This window comes from Pteropus vampyrus, unplaced genomic scaffold (assembly GCF_000151845.1).
Source record: "Pteropus vampyrus isolate Shadow unplaced genomic scaffold, Pvam_2.0 Scaffold56, whole genome shotgun sequence".
Taxonomy (NCBI): domain Eukaryota; kingdom Metazoa; phylum Chordata; class Mammalia; order Chiroptera; family Pteropodidae; genus Pteropus; species Pteropus vampyrus.
This window is the reverse complement of record NW_011888837.1, coordinates 1,366,290-1,378,769: the sequence shown is the minus strand read 5'-3', so window position 1 is coordinate 1,378,769 and position 12,480 is coordinate 1,366,290.

The window sequence follows — 12,480 nt, the reverse complement described above, 5'->3', positions numbered from 1 at the left end:
GGTATTTATTTCACAATACTCCCCTATTTTTTGTTTATTTTGTTTACCCTGCATCTCCGGATAATTATTTTTTAAATCCTTTACAGGCTTCTTGTTTCCTACACAGCCGATTAATACATTTGTTACCTAAGGCTCAGTGCTATGCTTGCTCCTCTTCTGATTATGAACTAAATTTCTAAACATTCTCATCCACACCAGTGGCCTTAATTACCATGTTTATGCAGGAGATCCAAACATTTGTATCTTCAGTCTAGACATCTCTTTGGAGTTCCTGACTCTTAACATTTCCAAGTGTTGTCTCTACATCAATCTTAAATTCAATATGTCTGAAAGATAGTCACGGTCTTCCTCCTAAACCACTGTTCCCTAGCTCAGTTAATGGCATTTCCATCTACTCTTCTCTCTGCTAACTTAAATATGGTGGAACCCAAGACACCATCTTGCACAGTGGGGTGAAAAACCACAGTCTGAGGATAGCAGAGAAACAGCACAAAAAGAGCCTGAGTCCTTGACAGCTCTGGAAAATGTTCTTTCCAGTTTTTACTGGCCTACCTCTGACTTTTTTTATTTTACATGTGAGAGAAATAGAAGTTCGCCTTTTAAGAAAAAGATATACATATTTACATATCATTATATATTACTTAATATATTCCTCACATAAGTGCAAAATCAGTGTAACTTGATATAGATAGAAGGTGGCTATTAATGTGCATTAAAATAAAAAAATAAGAATTAAACTTTAAAATTGTTGGTATACCATTTAAAATCATTGAATGTATCCCACTCTGGACCCCAACTTTGGAAACACTGCCTTACACAATATGAAAACAAACTGATTGTTATGGTTATGTTATAGTGCAGAAGGAAGGATCAAACATTGCTGACCATATGGAAGCTTTGGGAGAAGACGTCCAAGAAGGCACAACAGTAAAGACATAAAGAATCTGCACTCCAGAAAGGAGCAGAAATGAACCAAGTGACAAGTTGGAAAGTAATATAAGGGAAAGCAGGTAGAAAAGAACATAACTTTAATTTTGGTAACTTCTGATCTAATATTTTCTCATCCAATTGTTTTTGATCTAGTTTTTTGATGGGCATAAAAATGAATCGATTAAAAATAATATTTGCATCAAAAATAACAGAGGCTTGTATTTGTGTTAAAAAAAACTAAAGGTAAAAGACGTGGATAACAAATTCATAAAACTAGCAGAATTATAGTGTGAAAAAATGGACATTGCAAATAATCACAAAAATACATATTTAAGCAACATTCAAGCACAATTTTCCCATTGAAATAACAACAATATGTGCTTGTCAGGTTGCTATGAAAGTAGCATAATTGACATAATTTTTTAAAAAATCTATGTATAAATACCAATAAAAATGTTCATAGACTTTGATTTAGTAAACTAATATATGGAAATATATCTGTCAGAAATACTTCAAAAACAATAAATGCTTCAAACAGAAAGCTATTCATTCATATTAACTAAATTATAGAAAACCAGAGGCAATTTGGTACAAAAACTTAATGAAATTTATGTGACTATGAGACATTTTAATTATGATAACAATGTACCAACATAGAGAAAAGAGTATAGAATATTAAATGAAATAAATTAGACATTGTAGGTAAATTAGGATTATATGTGTATAAAGATATGAATTCTTATAATGTCTAAATGAGCCTCTGAATAAGACAGCAGTCCATGTATCATGGTAGTATGATTGTGGAGTAATTTTTTTTAGAATTTTCATTAATTATTTTATGGCAGTGTTTGTAAAATTTAAAAAATAAATATATTTTTTCATTAGATAACACACCAAAGTGAAAATCAGGAGTCCCAGAACTGATTTAGTTTGGTCATTTTAGTTCCTCATGAGTTTCAGTTTTCATGTACAGTATAAAGGGATTCGGCTAGTGTTTTTAAAGTTGTAAGAGCCTATGATTCTAATTCCCAATTCAAACTAGTTACCTAGTTATTCATTAGTTACCCCAGAAAAACAATCTACCTTGCTCTCCAAATTAGCCAAATTGGCTTCCTTGTCTTTCTAGATGTCTGATTCATTAACCTAATAATATTCATTGGCTTTCCACCATTGAGTCAAGTCATATGCTAATGATTCGAAACGGTGGGGGTAAATGACTAGGAATTAGATAAATACATAAAACGCTATTTCTAAACTCAGGAAACTTCCATTTTTGCCTAGTAGAGAGGGGCAAGACACAAGGTAAACATATTAAGAAAGAGAATTGGAGTCAAAGAGGAAAGATTCTCACGGATGGAAGCATCAGGGACAAGACATTTGTGGAGTGGATTAGGTACTAGACAAAGGAAAAGGCATGAGAAGAGTATGGAGCTAGGGGACTCTGAGGGATATGTGGAAACAGTTCTTTGCTAGGATGTATGAGGGCAGCCTAGGCTGTATAAGAGAGCAGAGAGTGCTAGACTTGTTAGGACCAGGACCACCAGGTAATTTAATAGTCTGCACAGTGGCTCACAGAAGTAATGGGAGGGGCTTTTTTAGATGCTTAATAACACAGCCAACACAAATAGAAGGGATAGAGCCTTCATGAGGGAGTGAGAGCAAAACAGATGGGTCCAAAGCCTTGCTCCTAATTCCCCACAAGTTGTGTGTGGAATGCAGCAGAACCAAACAAATCCATATTCTCTACTGAAGAAATGGAGAGGTGCTGAGAGAGTCTGGGTCAGGATAAGAAATCTCTGTGCATAGGAATTATGCAATCTGAAAAAAGTCAGGACTTGACAATGGGAGACAGCGTATTTCTCTAAAAGGCCAGGCGATGTTGTTTTTAGCTCAAGGAGCCAGGCCTGACCCATCGTTGCCTGGCAGAGAGGCCCTTCCTGTTTTACCTCTAAAGGACAGATACCATCTTAACAGAAAGCACAGAAGAGAGAAGACTGCCTTTTCCATGAGATTTTGATTTATCCAAACAAGAAGTGATTGCGAGATTATGAATTCACAAGTGTTAAAGTTCTGTCTCTCTACAATTCTCCCACTATGAAGAATATCATAGCAGTTATCAAAAATTTAAAAACTACATTTGTGTTGCGCATTGGAGTATAGTATTTAAATGTATGACCCTGTTATGGAGATTTAAAGTCTGGAGGCTTCATTTACTAGCATACAACCACAAATAAATTATTAAACTTTAAACATTCTTTCCCTTAAAATCAGATAATATCCCCTTAAATGGGAAAATTTCAAAGGGTGCTTTTGAAAAGTATTAATAATAAATATTAATTTTAGGCTTACAATATGTCATGAACTATGCTAAACCCTTCATAATCATTACCCCCATGTAATCCTGACAAGAGCCCTAAGAAGAATTCTTGTTTATACTGTTTAATCCTATTTTTACAGATGAAAAAACTGTGGCTTAGAACAATGATTCTCAAATTTTAATGGAGAATATTTTTAAGCACAGATTCTGGCTCTAGTTCTGGATGGGACTAAAAATCTACATTTCTAACAAGCTTCTAGGTGATGCAAATGCTGCTGGCCCAGGGACCACACTTTGAGTAGCAAGGTCTTACAGAAGTTAGTAATTAACCATTCACACAGCTAGTAAGTGATAATGTTTGACCCCAAATCTGTCTGAGCCCCAGGCCTTTGTAATTATCCTTTATACCATGCTAAATCTACATAAAGAAAACTGAAACTCGTTCACCTAGTTAAAACACAGGGAGGCCTTGGGTGAATAGTATGGAGGCTAATCAAGGCCTGATCCTGACTGAGTGTGCTAAGACTCAGAACATGTCCAAGCAATGGGGAGATTAATGACCTGCAGCAAACTAGTTTCTTCTATAAAGGAAATGATAAAGAGAGTCAATCAAGGTAATTTCTAAACAAAATATATTTGATTTTTTTTTTTATTATGGTGACTTAGGTTAACAAAATCCAGTAAGTTTCAGACGTACAATTTAGCAGTAAGGCATATATATATTGCATTCACTGCCCATAGTTAGATTTCTTTCTTTTTATATATCACCACAGTGTGATGAATGCTTTGTTGAATACTATGGAATGATGTTAATAAATCAAAGATTGATATCTTTAGATTTGTTTCTCTCTTAACCTCTCTTTTGTGTTGAAGTGAATCTTAGAAAGGAATTACAAAGTAATTTCTAGTTACATGCTTGGTTTCTTTTTCAGCAGCTCATTCTTACATTTAAGCTACTGCCTTAAAAAAAATATGGTTTATCAAAACTCCAGTAACAGTTATGTGACATAAAATTAAATCTGATGCTTATGAAAAAAATACTGTAACAATTATGTGACATAAAATTAAATCTGATGCTTATGCCAGTAACAATTATGTGACATAAAATTAAATCTGATGCTTATGAAAAAAAATACTGTAATGTTATGGTAGATGCTTACAGTTCTTGAGAAGATGATATTCGGGACTATAAAGAAACATTAGAGTGAGCAGTATTTTTTCATTCAATGCATTTTATTAATTCTAAAATATCTATGTTTCTGGATTTCCGAAGTACCCATAACTTTTGAGAATTTAGCTTAATCCATTGCATGTAAGAGTGGATCTGTGTTATCAATATAGACTATAAAATGTTCTAAACATCTAAAATGACAAAATCCATTTATCAGCCCTCTGCCAAAGAAATGATTCCCTTAGGGTAAGGGTCAAAACTTGTCATCAAGTTTTCAAGCTTTTACTTAAAATGACTAATTATATAAAGCCAAGACCTGAAATCAGTCCAAAAACAACCAATGGGATTAAACCCAGAAATGATGATACCAATGACCCAGGAAGGCAAACAATAGATTCTATCTAGTAGTTAGCATGACAATAATGACTCTCATGTTTAAATATTTGCATAATGTGGTTTCTAAATGGTGAAATGTTTAGAAAGCTTTTAAAAATTAGATTTCTGGGGATGGGACCTCAGAAATTCTCTCAGGTAATTTAGATGATTAGCCAAATTCCCAGAGGTTCAGGAACCTCTAAAGATATTTTTGAATTTAATTAGAGCCTCCCAATAACTCTGAAAACCATCAGGTCAGGCACTACTTCCACATTATATGAATATAAAGAATGAGAACTCTGAGACACTCAGAAAGTTGGCCAAGTTCATACGGCTGACCACGGCATGGAAAGGAAAATAGACATCTTCTGATTCCAGACCTAATGTTTCCCCCTTAACATTTTAAGCTGCCTAAACTAAGCTTTTCCTTTGACAAATGTCCTAATGTAGAAACCTGAGGGAATATAGAAGTGGAAAAAGTATAGAATCAATGGTGTAATCTGTACTCGATATACTATTATTTGTAAGTATTTGATTTGATTGTAATTTATTTGAGATACATTTCTTGAAGCTCTAGAATGAGCAGGAAAAAAAAAATTAACTCCTATTAAAGGACCATATCTTGAATAACTTAAATCACTCCCTGTATCTCTACAGTGCATTATACAGATTGGGTTACCTGCAATTTGGGATAATTTTGTGTCATCTTTCCTCCCATCTTTTGAGGACTGTGCCTGGGGAGCAGGGGTAGGGTTGGGCTAACTGGACATGTGTGGGTCCCTATGGCTGAGCCTGTATGAAGAAAAGGAGATTTACCTAAACTTTTAGTACATCCAATCCTAGAGAAAAAAAACAAAGTTGAGAATAGCAGTAATCCGAATCAATTGTGGAAAAGTATCGGGCAAAGGATTTTCTGTAGTTTTGGTGAGAGAACTTCATTAAGAGGCAATGAAAATGGAAAAGGGGAAATGGCCATAGGACACTTGATGTAGGTACGCACTGCAGGAACTGGCAATTGAGGCAAAGATGACTCCTGTACTAGTTTCAGTAACTAAAAAATGCTAATACCATTAACATCAACAAGAGAGTCCACAGAAAGATGTACAGGCTGGAAACAATGCTGATTCAGTTCTAGACATGTTGAATATAGGGTGAATTCAGGAGAGCCAGATGGTAAAACTGAGTAAGCAGCTGAAATATGGATTGGAGTGTGCTAGAGAGATTATATTTCCAACTTAGATTTTGGGAATCATCCACTTATATAAAGGTGATAGTTGAAGCTGTAAGAATGAGTTGACTCAGCAAGGGAAAAACTGAAACTTATAGAAAGAGCTTTGAGGAATACCTAGATAGTAGGAAAAAGAAGACGGTTCTAGAAAATAAATAAGGATAAAGAAGTATGAAATAATATGTCCAATTTCATTGAAATCAAAGCAGGAGAGTTTCAAAAAGGACATATGAATATCAAGTGTCTCAAGAAGTCAAAGAGAGCACTGAGACAGGCCATTGGAGGACTTAGGTGACAAGAGGTGGGGACAGGGGCATGGAGTTGTGGGTCAACTGAATGAACTAAGACTAACATAGTCTGTGGAGAATCAAAAAGAGATCTAAGTGAGCAAACAGGCAAGTTTTTCCAGGCGAGAAGGGTAAGGGAGAAAGAAGTTAAGTGTTTTACTCAAAATTAATATTCTAGGACCTAGGCCAAAGAATCTCACTTGTATAATTTGTGCATGCATCTATACAAGTGTGACTGAGATGTCCCTATACCAACCTGTGGATTCATGTGTAGACTTATTCTTACCAAGAATTCTCAGTTTCAGAAACTATCTGCTATGTTTGGGCCCACCTGCTCTACAAAGCCATACAAAAGCTATTTATTGTGTTAGCTCAGTCTCCATTTATTGAGTAGACTCAGTCTCTATTTCAGTAATACTACATGTATTTCAAGATATATATATGTGAATAAAGAGCAAGGATTGTCCAGGAGTTTGCAGATTGATAGATTTTTAAAAGATTGATAAATCAGTTCTTAACTAGATGGTTTATTACTGTAATCAATAATTATAGCTTTATTTGAGGAACAGGAGTTATTAGCTTATCAAATTTTGGTTTTAAACATTGATAATATAAACTAAATATTTGTTTTGATGTTGTTGCTTTTATTCTTAGAACCTATAAGTACCATAGCCTAGAATCCCAATAAATATTTAATAAATAAATGAGTAAATGTGCAAAGATATTTGGTTTTTGTTAGTCTTAAAATATTTTTGAGAAGGTAATAGAAATTGGTAAGGTGATAACAGTAAAGCCAACAAACCACCTTATTGAGCTGGTCTATATCATTCATTCAACAAATATTTATTGTGCTTTACTATGTTGCCAGAGCACAGCGAGTACAAAGATTGTACCTCCTGCAGGGCTCAGAAACACATAAATGAATAATTACAATCCTGCAATAGCAACTATAATAGAAGCGCTATGGAAAGGATTTAACAGGATTTTCTAAATCATCTTTCAGGAGTCTAGGCAAGAACCCCTGGAAGAGGCAACATTTTCCCTATTTGTTACTGTAATATTTATCACATCAAATAATACTGACGTGTGAGTAAGAAATTATCAGACAAACCCTTGAGTAGAAAGAGAGTATTTAAGAACCCAGAACAATATATTTGCAGGTACAGAGGAGAAAAAAAAAAAAAGATACAAAGATAATGCTTATTAAATGCTAAATAAATGTCAGGAATTTGCAAGGTGCATTTTCTCATTTGCTCCTCACAATAATTCTCTGTATTTCTTTTGTAGCTGAGAATATACAATCTCAGAGAAGTTAAATAACTTTCTTTAAAAAACATAGCCAACAACTGAATTGCCAGGATTTGAAATCAAGTCAGATCGAATAGGTATGCCACATGCTTAACCACTAAACAATTCTACATCTGCATTAGAATAACTAAGTAGTTCAGCAGAGCTGTATTCCAGTGTGGCTGTATTAGCCAGTACAGAAGAAGAGACTGGACAGAATCTCGGGCAGATGATAAAGAGCTGAGAGTGCTAAGGATTTGGAGATTGTCCTGAGGATACTAGGAAGCCACTGAAAATTTAAGCAGGGTAATGATATGATTGGATTGATATTTTAGAATGCAGTGCACTGGAGGGAGAGTAAGCATAGGAGATTGCCTCAAAAAATGCTGAAAAAACAAAGTAAGGATTGAACTAAAGAGGTAGCAGCCTAAATTGAGAGATGAATGGAAAATTGTGTAGATATTTAGGATGTAGAATCAATAGAAGTTGGAGACTCATCAGATGTAAAATATGAGAAAATAAGAAACTTTGAAGATACCCCAAATATTTTGCCTTGGTCAATGGTAATTTAGGAAGCTATTAACCAAAATAGAAACACCACAGAAGGAACACCTTTTAACAGAAGACAATAAGCTCTGTTTCAAACATATTGCTTTCAAAGTGAAAAATAGCAGACAATTGGATACAATAGACTTTCTGATTTATTCCCTACCTCCTTTTCATCCTCATTTCTCATCCATTGGCCTTTGATCTTCATGCTCCAGACATTCTAAGCTCCATATCTGTGCTTCTCTAAATAAGCTCTGCCCTTATGATATTGGGTATTTGCATGTGCTGCTCTATCACCTTGGACTTCCCCTCAAGAGGATAACCTCTCTTGCGTCCTTTTAGTACTTTATGCATACATCTATTAAATTCCTCATATCTCATTGCTGTTATGCATTTACCTGTCTTCCTTCTTCATTAAATATAAGCCCCTAGTTAAGTGAGTCCTGATTTAATCACTTTTGAAAACCTAGCACTTAGAATTGTCATTGCCATATAATAGGTGCTAAGCCTGTTGGTTGCTATAATAAATGCTTTAGGAAGTCAGGACTGGAGAGTTGGATACAAAGTCATCAATATAGTTATTTTGAGAAAAGTAATATTTCTTATAAAAGCAACTGAGTATCATCGTTAAAGGCATGACTCTGGAGCAAGACTACCCTGATTTGAATCTTAGCTCCATAGGTATTACCTTTGTGAATAGTAGACATGCTACTTAACTTTTCTGTAATTTGGTTTCTCTATCTGTAAAATGGGAGTAATAGTATTATCTACTCATAAGGTATTTGTGACCATTAAATAAATTAGTACATATAATGCATAACAATACAGTAGAAAACACAAACTTTAGCTATTAATTTCCTAATTAATCATGATGGGTTTTAGTCATATGGTAGATAGTAGTCACAAGTTTCATTTTCTTTCTCTCTCTCTCCCTAGATTATATCTCCCTTTATTTAGGCTCAAAGAGAAAAACAAAAGTTATACATTTAACAATGAATAATGCTCTTCACCAGCTGTGAGGGGAATAGAATTTAGGCTACTTTCATTTAGATGAAATGGTTGTCATTACAGCGTAAATGGTATCTCATCAGTCTTCATGGGAGTCTATCAGAGAGATGGATGATAAATATATCTGTATATTCCTCTTTTAAATGTATTGAAGCAAGGGATATTTGAATCAATTACATAATAAAAAAATCACAGTGCAAGAAAGGTAACAGATCTGGGTTTAGTTCATAATAAGTATTTTATTTCTGAACTCTAGCTTTCTTATTTTCTGACCTATCACCACAAATCAAATTCCTCAGCAGACTTGAATAAGGTTGATATCATTTTTAAAAGATGTATTGATTACATGTGCTGTTATAATTTTTAAATTAAAGAAGATATGAGGATTTATGTTTAGTGTTACTTGTCATATCCATAAAGAGTTCCCAATATGGAAATAAAGAAATCTGGACATTTTAAAAGATTTAAAAACAATTAGCCAATATTTCTCTTTTTTGTATGTTGCTAGCATTGGATGTCGGTTATAAGAATATAAAGTTAAGAAATTTTAATGCAATTATAATTAGATTATGGTTTTAACATCTTCTTTAGAGAAGTGATTTATTCACAACTTATTTACATATAATTTTGCATAGGGTGCCCCCTGACAAATTTATTTGTTTATTTATTTAGTAATATCTTCTGACTGATCCAGTAATAAATCAAGATATCAAGATGATCTATTAAAATATGGCTCCACTTTAAATTATTAATGCCTTTTAAATAAAAGTACTATATTCTGTATCTAAATTTGAAGGACTTACCACTTATTGGATGTATTCATTATTTTGATTTTTTAGTGAAATATAAGTACTAAAATTATTTTTAAAATGAAATGTTGATTCATTTGTCTACATAGAACAGGAAAATAGAAGATTAACTGGTCAATCTAGTTATACTCTAAGCTTTTAATTCTCAATGACAAATAAATTCTCAAAAGTTTTAAAGAATTAAATATAAATACTCTCAATTTAAAGAAACTTAGTAGTTTAAATATTCTAAAAAAAGAGATCCATTGAGCATGTCCCAAAGCACTAGATTTTTCAGATAGATGTTTCTAATATTAGATGATTTCATTAGCATTCTGAAAAAAAGGAAGGGTTTTTGTACAGGAAATTAGTTATACAGTCTTCGAGGCCTGTCTTCTATGAAAAAATATAAATCACTTTCTTTTGAGACAGCAAAAGAGGCTGCTAGACAAGACAATAATCTACATCTTAATATTGAATTTCAATGGACTATTACAGCAATATTCACTAAAAATCTATCAATTGCTCTATATACACACATTCATATTAATTATGAAATTGTCATCACTAGACCATGTGTCTTAATTTATTTGCTATGATGATTTAAATTTTGAGAGCTATTTCAAAAGAGACTTTGTTCAGATAAAGTTGTTTCTTTCATTTTAAGAAGAATAACCTCTGAATAATTTAATAGAAAACAAATTGATGATTTTTTAATGCATAATTACTATCCAACAATCACAGTGTCAAATAGGTACAAAGTGAACTGTCGTTTATTTGAGCAGGGAAAAAATATAATTGGTATAAAGAACAAAAAAAAATCCCCTCTGAGGGCTGATTCCAGAAATATGTAAAGGTAATTTAGATAAAATAATGACATTAAAGAAAATTAAACATATGAAAGCTAGAGAAAAAAGAAAAGGCTGGTGATAGCCTCTTTGACCCCATGTCCTAATAAATGCACTGGAGATTTCAAATTCTTACTAATGCTTTAAAGTATTAATACACTCTGTGAAAGCATCTGTACATTATTAACCAACGATTAGTGAAAATCAACAGCCTTTAAAATTAGAAAAGAGTATGATTTAAAGCAGTGACACATGTCTTGTCTGCTTCACAATCTTCAAGAAGTAAAAGAGGAAAATCAGAGAAAAGAGTATGCCACTGCTAGTCCTTGTATTTTAATGACCACAAAAAGAATAAAAGACATGAATATAGAATCATGCACATAAGTTGGAACTGAACACCACTGAAGCCAGGATTCTGGAAAGTTATAAAAAGTTATACTCTAATATAAGGGATGCGGGGAGAGTCAAGGAAACAATGACATTAGAAGAAGACCAGGAAAGGTGTCTGTCTAAGCCTGTGCTCTGGAAAGAAAAATAACTCTCATGAGAAATTAAAGCTATAATCCTATCCTTTGGACAGGTTTAGTATTTGAACTTGTGCTCTCTGATTGATTCTATATGCATAAGCAAATGAATTAGTTGATAAGGTCTCAGATCAGTAGCACTAATGAGTTCATGGAAGAAATGAAAACAATGTTTCTTTGTAAAACCAGGCCTTGCAGTATTCCCCTAGATTAAGATGAGCCAAACAAACACTCAAAGTCTAAAATTATAGAAAATACGAGGATGTAGTCGCCAAATGAGACTTGGAAGAAACAACTTTCAGACAATTAGATCTTCAAGTACTTCTGATATTGAAATTATTGAAAACCCAATATAAACAATATGTGCTAGAAATGTTTAAGGAAATAAAAGAGAATGTCCAAAATGTAAGCAAGAGAGAGAGAGAGAGAGAGACTGTAAATGATTGTACAGGAGAAATAAGTCTTACAGAAGCAATGGAAATAGGTCAGAACAAATTAAAGAGCATTTTAGGGGACTGAATGTAATACCTATCGAAGATGACATAAATAGAGAAATTAATGTGTCTCCTTTTATTTCTCCCTATAAAAAGGGTTCTGCATTTTCAATGGAATCCTTCCTTCCATTACTCTGAACTGTATAAGATTAAATAGATGGATTTTCCTGAATTCAGAATCTAATCTCTTGCAAGCTTTCTAAATGAGTGTGTCCTTTTCTTATCTCTGATATTATACTTCTTCCTGATTTTAGATTTAAAAAGAATATACCCAGAATAATAGCAAGGAAGTGCTCTAAGCAGATTTTTAGACTAATTGAAGTCATATAACTGTTTCAATCACATTCCAAAGATAACATTAAAGTCCAGATAACTACTAAGCCACTTTATATTGTCCCCTAGACCAGTGCTACTCAAAAGTGTTATCCACAGGTAGGTGTAACTCTTGTAGGGATAAAACAAGCAGTGTGTATCAGGATGTAAGTCAGATATGTCACTAAGCACACTGCATAGTTAATCTGACATTTCTATTTAACGAGATTCTCTTGATGAGGGTAACCATGCCTCAGTTTATATTCTGCCTTAAGCCTATTGTCTCATTGAGGATTGGCACCTTGAGTAGCACTGCCCTGGACTCTACAACACTTAGATGTGTCCAGCACTTTATACCTGAT